Source organism: Hemitrygon akajei, chromosome 1 (assembly GCF_048418815.1).
Source record: "Hemitrygon akajei chromosome 1, sHemAka1.3, whole genome shotgun sequence".
NCBI lineage: Eukaryota > Metazoa > Chordata > Chondrichthyes > Myliobatiformes > Dasyatidae > Hemitrygon > Hemitrygon akajei.
This window is the reverse complement of record NC_133124.1, coordinates 20346405-20361073: the sequence shown is the minus strand read 5'-3', so window position 1 is coordinate 20361073 and position 14669 is coordinate 20346405.

The following is a 14669-nucleotide window of genomic DNA, read 5'->3' as shown; positions in this document are numbered from 1 at the left end:
AAATGGCTAACACGAGAGAGCATAGTTTTAAGGTGCTTGGAAGTAGGTACAGAGGAGATGTTTGGGGTAAGTTTTTTTATGCAGAGAGTGGTGAGTGCGTGGAACAGGCTGCCGGCGGCTGTGGTGGAGGCAGATATGTTAGGGTCTTTTAAGAGACTCCTGGATGAGTAAATGGAGCTTATAAAAATAGAGGGCTTTGGGTAAAGCCTAGGTAGTTCTAAGGTAGGGACATATTCGGCACAGCTTTGTGGGCCGAAGGGCCTGTATCGTGCTGTTTGTTTTCTATGTTTCTAAGTTTCTATAATCCTTCAAGAAATCCATTAAAATGATGGACAAGGAGGACAGTTCTCTACAGCACAAATTGGACAACTTCCTGTTTGTGTATTAGAACTCTGTTCATGCAATGACAAATCAGACTCCTGCAATGCCATTCATGAGCAGGTATCTGAGATCTCGCATAAACTTCTTGAAACAAGATTTATGCAGGGATCTGCAGAACTAACAGTTCAGCCAGATGCCAAGTGAGGCACCAAAGAGCTTTGTGATTGGACAGAAAATCCTAGCGCATGATTACGGAAAAGACAAGTAGACATTCGGCAGAAGACTTTAAAAACTAGACAACTGACCTACACAGTGGATGTTGGAGATCAAACATGGAGATGTCATGTACACCAGATATTGTATGTTCAACTAAAGAACACACCTGAGTTGACTGCATCCAACAAGATGGACACATTACAGTTACTGAACTTACTTCTCCCTGATGATGTCACTGATAGCAATGTGACACCAGAAACTGAGAATGTTGTCTTGGGCAAGACAACTACCAAGCCTCATGCTATTCCACAGGTCCAGAGGTGCTATCCTGAAAGGAACAGTGGCACCCAAGAGACTAACCCTTTAGAACTGTGAAGTTAGTTATGGACTGTTATTGTGAAAGCATGTTTATTTGGAATATGGATTTATGAAAGTGAAATTGATTATTTTGCATATATATGGTTTAATGTTGCATTAAATTAAAGAGGAGGAATTGTAATGTATGGAACCATTTCTTTTAAAGCAATGACGCCCCCCACCTAGCAGTATGTATTGATCTGTTGTCTGCCCATGCGCTTTTGTCTATGCATGCCCATTGTGTGTGTGTGTGTGTGTCTCTCTCTCTCTGTCTCCCTCTCTCTCTCTCTCTCTTTCTCTCTATCTCTGTCTTGCTCTGTCTCCCTCTGTGTGTGTGTCTCTCTCTCTGTCTTCCTCTGTCTCCCTTTGTGTGTGTGTGTGTGTCTCTCTCTCTGTCTTGCTCTGTCTCCCTTTGTGTCCTTTGTGTGTGTGTGTGTGTGTGTGTCTCTCTCTCTCCAATGTGAGTACACCAGTTAAAGCCATCTCCCATGTTTGTGCTTTTCATTAATATATATGTAGTTGTGCACAGGCACAACAGCTTTCCATATCGAATGAAATCCAGATGTGAGGAACTGCTACATTGGTATTTTAAAAGCAGATGTGTAAAAAATAAACACAACTTGGTCGAGCTACATGCAAACAGGTAGAGCATGAATTAAATACGCAAGCTGGTTAAGTGTCTAAAATTAAATTCATGGAAGGAGTGGAGCACGGATAAAAAGATAATTATTTTTTGCAAACCAGTAGAGTGCACGAGAAAACTTATATATGCAAGCTAGCAGAGCATGGGGGAAAAAAAAGAATTAAATTCAGGTTGCAAGACAACCAATTAAAACTTCAGCTGCAAACCATTACTATTTTGAGATCAGGGTCAATGTAATAAAAGGTATGTATAAATGAAGGTCGAATCAAAGCAATGGTGAAAGTCATGAAACCAATTACAGAATTACATTTACATGGGAACAGATAACTGAGAGTTTGAGCTCCTAATTGAGTAAAACTTCTTGGTTTGTTAAGTTTAATGAGAGAATCCAGACAGGACATACCATCAGTGTTGAATCTAATGATATTGTAAAAGAATGGGATAAGATCTATAAAATGCCTGCTACTAGTTTAGAGATAAGACCTCGTGGTTGGTTTAATCAACTGTGTGAGTGATTGAAAGAGTTAATAGAATGAGTATAGACTTTTACTAATTGAACAAAGCATAAAACATGTGCTAAACTACAAAAGCAACAAGATAGAGACAGTCTAAAGAGCAATTTTTTGCATTAACTAAACGAGCGAAAGAATAGCACCATAATTCAATTGAAGTGCCTTGTGCAGGGCTCAGAAATAAACTAAAATTTCATCTGGACAACCCTACTAACAATGCTTACAGTGACATTGCTACTGAGGCTGCTTCTGAAGTTCCACGCTGAGGAACACCTATTTCTGAAGTTCTGCCGAAGAAATTACAGCTCAAAGCGAACAGTCTCCCTATATAGTGTCAGCGTCTGAACACCTAAGAATTGCTATCGACATCGGACAGACTCCGCAGACAGTGACACCATCTAAACTCCGAAGAATTACAGGATGGATATGGCATGGACTCTACAATGTCCATAAGAAAGACCAAGGAAGTGAAGACATGCAGGACTGAAGATCTGTAATCAATATATTGACAAGCTAGTGGCAGATTCATCGACTATTGCTGAACCTCTCAACAATCTACTGAAGGACAGTCACTGCTCAGACATCCCTATGAGTCTTAATGAAGGACAAGTGAAAGTGTTTCAAACTTTAAGGGTGACATTGTGTACTGCACCTGCATTAAGAATCCTTGATACAGGTAAACTATTCTCCCTGTATATCAACAAGAAACACATGACAACATAATTAACTCAAGAACATAGAGACCAACAGCGTTCTGTTGGTTACTACTCTGCCAAAGATCTGATTCTATACACTGATGGCTCCTCAACTATTGAGAAGTGAATTCAAACGGTTGTTTCTCGAACTGAAGTACAGTCATCACAAAGCCTGGATCCTGGTACTCTATACAACAGGCAGAACTAGCCTGTGAGTTGGCAGAAGGATAATCATTAATATCTGCATTGATTTTCGATATGCTTTTGGAGTTGTTCATTATTCTGGAAGCGTATGGAGACATAAGATTTCTTTCAGCTGTAGGAAACCCATTCAAGGGTGCCCGCCTAGTACAAAGCTTATGGATGTCCTTTAGCTGGTGTCAGAAGTTGCTGTATTGAAATGTAAAAGCCACTCCAAAATGATGACCATGACAAGCTGCAGAAAGAAGTAATAAATAAATAAAAGATGAATCAAGAACATATGCAATGAACACCACAACTGGAATTATGGAAACAAAATTGAACACTGTATCAAAGATGAGCATGCAAGTTTACGTGCACAGCAAATACACTCTCCAGAGCTTATTGGAGTGGAAACGATGATTCACAGATTCTCCCATTTGTGGTGGAATCCAAAATTTATGGCACAAGCTTGACAAACATTTGAAAGAGGAATGACATGTCAGAAAACAAATCCTGGAACAATGGGAAAGCTACCACAATTAAGTGCACCTGCCCCACCTGGTCCATCTTTTCATTTACAAGTTGGCTGCATTTCTTTATTGAGGTATCAAGGATACTCAGAAGTACTGGTAATAGTGGACATGCTTTTAAGGTGGGTGGAAGTGATTCCAGCAAGAAAACTACTGCCATACACACAGCAAAAAAACCTAGTCAAGAGCTCTATTCCGTGATAGGGATTGCCATGGCACATCGACTCTGACCAAGGAACACAGTTCACTGTGAGTGTTTGACAGGAGTTCTATAAACTGATCAACATTGAGTGGTCTTTTCTTTGTCCACGTCACCCAGAGTCATCAGGACAATTTGAACAAATGAATGAAATGATCAAACAATGACTGAGTAAGTATCATGAGCAAGGCGTCCGTGGCTTACGGCTCTTCCTATGGTCTTATGTTACAGAAGAGCAACCCCAAAGAAGTAGATGAAACTACCGGTAAGTCCATTTGAAATAGTAACAGAGGACCTTTGTCATTGCTGGCTGCTCTTGGTCTCAGAGAGGTTGACACTATTGACAGACGGTTTAGTTAACTATTGTGTGAAATTAATTGAACTGACTTTATTTCTTGCATCCTTCACATACTAAAAGAGTAAAAATCTTTACGTTACATCTGCATCTAAACGTGCAATGTGAATCATAGTGATTTATAATAAATAGAACAGTCAGTGTAATATAGAGTACCCCCAAATCAGTGCGAGTTCGTCAGTCTGATGGCCCGGTGGAAGAAGCTGTCCCGGATCCCGTTGGTCCTGGCTTTTATGCTTCGGTACCGCTTCCCGGATGGTAGCAGCTGAAATAGATTGTGGTTGGGATGGCTTGGGTCCCCAATGATCCTAAGGGCCCTTTTTACACACCTGTCCTGTAAATGTCCCACTGCTTCTCCGCAGGTTTCTGCTGCTTGAAGTGATCCAACAGAGGGAGAGGAACCCTGATTCCTGGCAAGTGGGTCCTGATTAAGAAACTGCATAAGGAGCACTGGGAGCTGGGTAGGAAGATTCTTATCAAATACTGTTAATTACCAACTCAGCAATGAAAGCAAAAGGTAAAAGTAAGTAGATGTGCACCAGCAAGCTAAATTGGTACCTGATGAGAACAAGCATTCTGGTTAATGAGCTAGAAACTTCTGAATCAGTGCCTACACTGCTGGGCTACAGTGAACAAATCACTAAGCAGCCAGAAGACTTCAAGCAAGTCAACAACTACTGGATAATATGAAGTTTATTCTAATATTAGTTGTTATATTTTGCCAATTTTCCCTACGCATAATGCACCAGTTGAGATGACTCATAACGTCTACTGGCGAGTATCACATAAATTTGCTGACACTGTTAATGCCTCTAGCTGTTGGGTTTGTCAATATCTACCGCATACCATAAAATATTCACCAATGCTAGGCCTCCCTGTAGACCCAGAACAAACATTCACCCTCTTTATTGAACATTCCAGCAATGGCAGCTTTGACATTATGCCCTTGGTTCATTATTCTCAAAGGAGACATAATTATACATCAGACATTCTCCCCGCTTACCGGCTCATTTATGTAAATACTGTATAATCAGCATGATTTAGAAAATATCATATCTGACTCTATTCATGTCTTATCCTGGGATATATAGTATCCACATTTAATGTTCATGACAAAGCTGATAAATCTTTTCATGTGTTCACTATAAAAGCTACCTTTTGTTTGAGTTCAGAAGGTATCATTCCAGTAGGGCATAGTTCATGTAATTACACTTTACATAGTCCTAAAATGAGGTAGTGACTCTGGAATTTTTATTGATAATCAGAAAAGTATTACAATTCAACAAAGCTCCTGTTTAGTAATAGGAAATGGTCTAAGCTCATGGAAAAATACATGCTATATGTATGGAAATGGAGCCTACATCTCTCTTCCATTTAATTGGTTAGGATCTTGTTGTTTAGGCTATTTTTTCCCTTCCATGAGACATACACACACCTTACCATTACCTTCTGCTTCTAGAGACATTTCAGGAAGTGACCATTTTGCATCAATTTTATTCCATTTTTATAGTGTTCAGAAGAGTATAAGAGAGATTAAAAATGTCAATGCAGCTTTAGAAAGAGTAAGCGATGACACTGCTGAAGCCTTGAAGCCTTGGGAAAGGTAACAACAGAAGTGGTCGCCATGTGTATGATGGCTCTTCAACATTGTATGACATTAGATCTTCTTCAGCAGTTAAGGTGGGAACATGTGTAGTTATAGATAAAGTCTGTTGTATTTACATGCCTGATGAGTCTGAAGGAGTAACTAACTTGGCTGATTAGATCTGTAAAGAAACAACTAAAGAACATCATTCTGATGAATGGATTCTGATGGATACTGTACAATTCTACAGTAGCTCCAGTGACTCGGGTTCAATTCCCACCCCTGCCTGTAAGGAATTTGTATGTACTCCCCGTGACCGTGTGGGTTTCCTCCTGATGTTCCCAGGTTCCTCCCATAGTCCAGAGACATGCATGTTCATTGGTCACATGGGTGTAGGTCCTGACAAAGGGTCTCGGTCCGAAACGTCGACAGTGCTTCTCCCTATAGATGCTGCCTGGCCTGCTGTGTTCCACCAGCATTTTGTGTGTGTTGTCTGAATTTCCAGCATCTGCAGATTTCCTCGTGTTTGTTCTGATGGATGGGATTTCTTTGACTTGATTCATTCAAGTCTCGGAATCTAAGTTTACTCAATATTACAAAACATATTATTCACGCTCATATTAACCTTTTCATAAATTACATCTCTTTTACTTGTTAAAGACGTTTATTAATAGAACCGTTCATATTTGCATAAGATTGCCTACTAATCTGCCTAACCGTGACAAAATCTTATGAATGCTTTGTAGAATACATACCCTTCAATGTTTTTTTGATTATATTATACTGAACGTAGGTGCCACAATTTTTTAAGCCCCTGAATTTTCAGATGTAATTATTCTAAATGTGTGATTGTTGGATCTGACTGTTAAATTCTTAGAGTAGATTGTTTAATTATTATTTTCTTTGCAGTTTAACAATTAATTACTACTTGTAGTTTAAGTAGTTTTTATATGCATATAATGGGATAATATGTCTCTTGTTCTACATGACTTCAGTTAGTGCTTTCTCATTGGTTAACTTGATACTGCAGTATTTAAATAATCACTTTCTAATTGGTTAATTATTTGCCTGTAAAGTTGAATGCAATTTTTCGTTAACACTGTCAGATAAGGTAGCTAAACACAAAGCAGCACCATCTTAGTATCTTCATCTCCTCAGCACCTTGCTGTCCTGAGACTGGTTTCTGCTCTTCTTTCACTGAACAGAATTGAACCAGGCTGAAGGGTCTGTTTCTGTGCTGTAGTGCTCTGACTCTATGACTCTAAGCACAGCACAGGAACACACCTACAACAGGCACAGTAGTGTAGTGGTTAGTGCAATTCTACAAAAGCTTCAGTGACTCTGGTTCAATTCCCACCCCTGCCTGTAAGGAATTTGTATGTACTCCCCGTGATCGTGTGGGTTTCCTCCTGCCGCTCCCAGGTTCCTCCCATAGTCCAGAGACATGCGTGTTCATTGGTCACATGGGTGTAGGTGTAATTGCAAGCCAAGGGCTCCTTAGACCAGAAGGGCCTGTTACTGTGCTGTATCTTTAAGTTAAATTAAAAAATAAATGAACAATGTTGTGTCAAGCGAGTTAAATGAGCACTCAAGTGGCCAGCTAAACTAATCCCTACTATCTACACAAAGACCATGTCAAACCATTTCCTGTAAATCTATGTCCCTAAGAGCCTCTTGAATGTCACTACCGTAGTTGCAATAGCGCCATCCCATTCCACCACACTTACCTCCACAGCTCCTTATCCCCTCGCAACTTAAATGCCTACCCTCTGACTATAGAAGTAACAGGTCTGGGAGATGTGAGTAGAACCGCATAACCAGAAGGACCTAGACAGATTAGTAGAATGGGCAAAGAAATGGCAGATGGAACGCAGTGTCGGGAAATGTATGGTCATACACTGTGGTAGAAGAAATGAAAGAGTTGACTATTTTCTAAATAGATAGAAGATACAAACAACAGAGGTACAAGGACTTGAGAGTCCTTGTGCAGGATTCCCTAAATGTTAACTTGCAGGTTGAGTTTGTGGTGAGGAAGGCAAATGCAATGTCAGCATTCATTTCAAGAGGATTCGAATATAAGAGCAAGGATGGAATGTTGAAACTTTATAAAGCACTGTTGAGGCCTCATTTGGTGTATTGTGAGTAGGTTTGGGCCCCTTATGTAAGAAAGGGTGTGCTGAAACTAGGGAGGGTTCAAAGGAAGTTCACAAAAATGGTTCCAGTATTGAATGGCTTGTCATATGAAGAGTGTTTGATGGCTCTGGGCCTGTATTCACTAGAATTCAAAAGAATGAGGAGTGACCTCATTGAAACCTATCAAATAATGAAGGGCCTTGATAGCGTGGATGTGGAGAGGATGTTTCCTTTGGTGAGAGGGTTTAAGTTCAGAGGACACAGCCTCAGAATAGAGGAGCGTCCTTTTACAGCGGAGATTAGGAAGAATTCCTTTAACCAGAGAGTGGTGAATCTGTGAAATTCTTTGCTGTGGAGTCTTTATGTATACTTAAGGCAGAGATTGATAGATTCTAGATTTGTCAGAGCATGAATGGATAAAGGGAGAAGGCAGGATATTGAGGTTGAGAGGAAAATTGGATCAGCCATGATGAAATGGTAGAGCAGGTACTATGGACCAAATGGATTAATTCTTCTCCTATATCTTATGTTCTTATAAACTAGTGATGGGGAATTAAGTGTTTACAGTGGGGGATGGGGTGCCAATCAAGAAAACTGTGTGTGTATGGCTGCTATTGTTCAATGGTCACCATTCTTTCTCCACATACCTCAATATATAAATCCTATGTTTCTGTCATGAATTGTGGTTTTAGATCTCACAATGCCAGCATTTCTTTGCTTAAATTTTCTTGTCCTTACTTTTGTGTGTCATTTTTCATTGGTTCTACTGTATTTTGTCGTTCTACATGAATGCCTGCAAGAAAATGAATATCAGGGTTATATATGGTGACATATATGTACTTTGATAACATTTGCTCTGCAATTTGAACTTTGAATAGAAAGGTTGTAATTGTGTGTTCAGGAACCATTCAGAAATTTGATGGTGGAGGGGAAGAAGCTGCCATAAAACATTTAGTGCTAGTCTTCAGGCTTCTGCAGGTAGTGACAGGAAATGAGTATGTCCTTGATGGTGAGGGCCCTTAATTTGGATGCCGGCTTCTTCAGACGCCACCTTTAGAAAATCTCCTCAATGCTGGGTGAAGTGAGGTCTTGTGCATATGTTGATCAGCACTTTCCCGTTATTAGCACCTCATTACTATGGTAACACAACACTGAATTAATACATTTTAGGTTTATTCCCAGAAAATGAAGAGGTACATATTTGCATAGTTAGAAATCAGCCTGTATCAGATTTCAGAGTGGACCACACATTAGACAGTAGTCACTAGGTTCTCTCCACCCTTCCTCAATTGTATTTTGCAAATTGTGGACCATATCTTGGCTCTGAGTCTCAACTATAACCAGCCAGGGAGCTATAGATGAAACATATAATGGGCAGACAATACAAAGTGGCAAATTTACATGGTTAATTCTTTCAATGCAAGCTAATTTACTCTTCAGATGGAATGGAAATCAACAATACATGCCAATATCCTAAAGTACTAAATCAGTATGTTTTGGTAATTTATTGGAACATCTCTCTCCTACTCCCCTTACACTCCCATCACCCAAAATTCTTCAGCCTCTAATTTTAAGACATGTTAATCTGTAGAATATACAATACGTTCTTTTTAAAGCAATTTTTCTCAGGCATCTTTTGTTAATTCAATATCCAAATTTGAACAAATTATTTGAATACTGAATTAATAAAGAATACCTAAGATTTTATTGAAATGGTTAAGCAGTTTCAAAACTTTGTATATTCTTTGACTATGCAAAACAATTCACCAGAGAAAGTAATGATTTGTTTCATTTACTTTATTTATTTAGGGATTCAGCATGTGTCTATCTGGCTCAATGAGTCGCACTGCCCAGCAAACTATCTATTTAACACCAGCCTAATCACAGGACAGGTTACAATGACCAATTAACCTACTGACAGGGATGTCTTTGGACTGTGGAAGGAAGCCCACACACACATGGGAAGAATGGACAAACTTAATTTCAGAGGCTGCCAGAATTGAGCTCCAAACTCTGCCACCTTGAGCTGTAATACTCATCATGCTAAATGTTCTGCTACCTTGGCAGCCCTGTTATGTTAAGGTAAATGTTGATTTTATTCAGTATAATCACAGCAATTTATTTGCATAACCTTTAATGAGGAGAAAAATAAAACAGAAGGCATTTCATTGTTTCTTTTAGATAAGTTACTTTTATTCAGTAAAGCTTGTTTATAAATAGATAAATTTTGCATGAATAACAGATGGAAAATTGAACCAGTTTCCTAGGCAATGATAAGCAGATGTAAAAGAGACCGAAGTATTGAGCAAATTTCCATAAATTGATTTTGTAATAATTAGATTTCTGATTGCAGTTTCTAAAAACTGTAATGAGAATAAACAATAGCCAAATAGTTTACAAAAGGAACACCTACAAATTAACAGAACATCTGCTTTCCCTTGGGCTTGACTTGTCTGTTGCATACTGAAAATTCAAACTGCACTTATCAGTTTCAAAATAAAAGCTTTTAGCATAATTTGATATTAGAAGCCACAGATATATTTTAAGAACCTCCACTTTCCTGGGATTTATGTTCATATTTAAGTGTACTATTTGTAATATTTCAATGGAAATTAATTCAGCAGTGAGATAAAAGGAAACGGTACCCACTACAAAGGAATGAAAATTGCTAATAGAGCTTTGAAAATCAAAGCAAAATAAATTTTCAAATCTAATTTAGTTTTCATCAAGAAATGAATTATTAAAAAAAAACAATTAAATATAAGCTGCATTTTTATCCTTTTACCACATTACTACTGAGAAATTACAACTGTTGGTAAGTGTAATTGACTTCTATATGTGTTCATTCACCATGTTAAAGCCAGATTTATTCTGCTTTCTCCCCCCTTCCTTTTCAGTTCTGATGAGGTGATCTGGCAGGACATATCAACTGCTTATTCCTCTCTGCAGATGCTGCCTGACCTGTTAAGTTCCTCCAGCATTTTGTGTGTGTTACTCTGGATTTCCAGCAACTCTTGTGTTTATAATGCCAGCATTATCCCATTTATTTCAAACATGTTAAAGCTTCCTCTAAAATAGCAGGTAAGGAAATATTGGTTGTCAAGTACAACCATCGCTCAGTATTGTGTAGATAAGAGATTAGAAATTCTTTCAGTCCTCTTCATTTGCTTCACCTAAACTGATGAAAGAGCCCCAAAAAAGACTTAGCACAAATATATAACAATAAAATTCATTCAATAAGCCAATTAATATAAACATGCTATAGATTTATTTATTGTTCTAATACAGACATATTAATTTAACAATAATGATAGATAATTTTGCATGAAAATTTGTTAAATCCATCCAGGGTTAAATTCAAGCAGTGAATTGGGTTCAATAAATATCCTTGAACTTGCATTGGTCCAGTTTTCTTTGTCTGCAGTCTGAATTTGATCATTCTTTGGATCTATTTTCAAACATGATTTTTTTAAACTGAGTAAAATGCAAATTTTCATCACCTCCTTTGTAATTTCAATCATTTATTTCTTCAATATTTGAACAACATAAAGTCCTTCACATTAACTTTCTTGCATGTGCTTTCAGACTGCTAAAATACACCCACATGGAATAATTTGACCTTTTCAAAAGATGGATTTATGTATTTGAGCTCCGGCTGATTATCCAAGAAAGGTTTTGATTGCTGATCCCTGACTTCTCTTTGTGTGAATTGATTTTCGTTGTCTTCTTTATTTTTTGTTTTCCTTCTTTAATGCAAAACTAGATTGGATTTCTTCAAATACTAAGCTTTGTTTGGCCTCTGTTAATACCCTTTAGTCTGAGCAAAAGGCGGTGAATACATTTAGAGTTCACCAATGTCTATGAAGAGTTGGAGCCTTTTCTCTTTGAACAAGCTTGAATCATTACTTCAGTTTAATTTTAACATTTCTCGTTCAGTAGCTTTTTAATCCAAAAGAAAAAAAAACAGTTTTGGTTTGAACCATATTCACTATTTTCAGATTGGTGCACTATATCTACTGATTTCAAATGGTCACTTAGAACACTTAGTCCAATAGATGTCATTCTATAAAGATCCTTTTCATAAAAAACATATTTTCTAAAAGCATTTTCTCCCTTTTATGCTGTAAATTCACAAAGACAATTTTGCTTTATGCAATAATAATTCCTCTAATTTGTTCATGTGCTAATGAAGTCAGTTGCCAATGAACCCAGCACTTTACGTCATCTCTCCCCCTCCAGGTTTCACCTATCACCTGGTGTTTCTCCCTCCGCTCCCCACACCTTTTAAATCTACTCCTTGGCATTTTTTCTCCAGTCCTGCTGAAGGGTTTCAGCCCAAAAACATCGACTGTACTTTTTTCAATAGACACTGCCAGACCTGCTGAGTTCCTTCAACATGTTGTGTGTGTAAGTCAGTTTGCATTTTGGGGGATGTTAAGCTGAATACTCTTGAAATCTAAGCAAATCTCTTTATGGTCCCTTTTTCACAATCAGCCAACCTAAGATCTCTGGCACATCGTACAGTAGCACTGTGATATCTTATAAAGTTGACTTTTGTCTAGGATCCAATTTGCTTGTTGAGGTGTATACAAATAATTCCATTGTTCAAGAAATTTTAATGGTGTCATAGCCATCAAATATCTCTCAATATCTTGTCAAGTGACCAGTTCTCTCATTAAGACTGGGATCTGATTGCTTGTAAACTTTGCCTATATTGTAGCATTTACTGAAATTCTAAAGTGATTTAACATGTAAGTGGATTGGGGAAAACCAGGACCATACGGGACCTCAAGAGAGAGAATTTGTAGAATGTCTAAGGAATGGCTTTTTAGAACAGCTTGTTGAGCCCACTAGGGGATCAGCTGTGCTGGATTGGGTGTTGTGCAATGATCCAGAGGTGATCAGAGAGCTTAAAGTTAAGGGACCCTTAGGGAACAGTGATCACAATATGAACGAGATCATATTGAAATCTGAGAGTGAAAAAATAAAATCCAATGTCTCGGTATTTCAGTGAAATAAAGGAAATTACAATGGCATGAGAGGGGAACTAGCCAAAGTTGATGGGAAAGGGATATTTGCGGGAAGGACAGCATAGCAGCAACGGCTGGAGTTTCTGTGAAAAATGAGGGAAGTGCAAGACAGATATATTCCAAATAAGAAGAAATCTTCAAAGGAAGAAGGACACTACTGTGGCTGACAAGTGAAGTCAGAGCCAAAGTAAAAGCAAAAGAGAGGGCATACAAGGAAGCCAGAGCTAGTGGGAAGATAGAGAATTGTGAAGCTTTTAAAAACTTACAGAAAGAAACTGAGAAGGTCATTTAGAAGGAAAAGATGAATTATGAAAGGAAGTTGGTGACTAATATCCAAGAAGAATCTAAAAGCTTTTTTTAAGTATATAAAGTGTAAAGGAGAGTTGAGAGTAGATATAGCACCAATAGAAAATGATTCTGGAGATAGAGTAATGCGAGATGCCGAGATGGCAGAGGAACTGAATGCGTATTTTGCATCAGTCTTCACAGTGGAAGGCATCTGCAGTATACCGGACATTCAAGAGTATCAGGGATGTGAAGTTTGTACAGTGAAAATTACGACTGAGAAGGTGCTCAGGAAGCTTAATGGTCTGAGGGTGGATAAATCTCCTGGACCTGATGGAATTCAACCTTGGGTTCTGAAGGAAGTAGCTGGAGAGATCGCTGGGGCATTAACAATGATCTTTCAAGAATTGATAGATTCTGGCATTGTACCGGATGACTGGAAAATTGCAAATGTTGCTCCGCTATTTAAAAAGGGTGAGAGGCAGCAGAAAGGAAACTATAGACCTGTTAGCCTGACATCAGTGGTTGGGAAGTTGTTGGAATCGATTGTTAGGGATGAGATTATGGAATACCTGAAGGTGAAAGCCAGCATTGTTTCCAAAAAGGAAAATCCTGCCTGACTAACCTACTGCAAATTTTTGAGGAAATTACAAGCAGGGTAGAAAAAAAAATGCAGTAGAAGTGCTGTACTTGGATTTTGAGAAGGCCTTTGACAAGGTGCCACACATGAGGCTGCTTAGCAAGATAAGAGCCCATGGAATTACAGGGAAGTTGCTAGCATGGGTGGAGCATTGGCTGTTTGGCAGAAATCAGAGTGGGAATAAAGGGATTCTATTCTGCCTGGCTGCTTGTTACCAGTGGAGTTCCACAGGGGTCGGTGTTGAGACCGCTGCTTTTTACAATGTACGTCAATGATTTGGACTATGGTATAATGGATTTGTGGCTAAATTTGCTGATAACACAAAGGTAGGTGTAGGAGTGGGTAGCATTGAGGAAACAGAGAGGCTGCAGAGAGAGTTAGATAGTTTAGGGGAATGGGTAAAGAAGTGGCAAATGAAAAACAATGCTGGAAATTGTATGGTCATACACTTTGGTGGAAGAAATAAACAGGCAGACCATTATTTAGACAGGGAGAGAATTCAAAATGCAGAGATGCAAAGGGTCTTGGGAGTCCTTGTGCAAGATACCCTAAAGGTTAAACTCTAGGTTGAGTCTGTGGTGAACAATGTGAATGCAATGTTGGTATTCATTTCTAGAGGTATAGAATATAAGACCAAGGATGTGATGTTGAGGCTCTGTAAGGCACTCGTGAGACCACACTTGGAGTATTGTGTGCAGTTTTGGGCTCCTTATTTTAGAAAGGATATACTGACATGAGAGGGTTCAGAGAAGGTTCATGAGAATGATTCCAGGAATGAAAGGGTTACCGTATGAGGAACATCTGGCGGCTCTTGGGCTGTATTCCCTGGAGTTCAGGAAAATGTTAAAAGGCATGAACAGATAAGATATGGCAAAGTTATTTCCTATGGTAGAGGAATCTAGGACAAGAGGGCACGACTTCAAGAATGAAGGATGTCCATTTAGAACAGAGATGCGGAGAAATTACTTTAGTCAGAGGGTGGTAA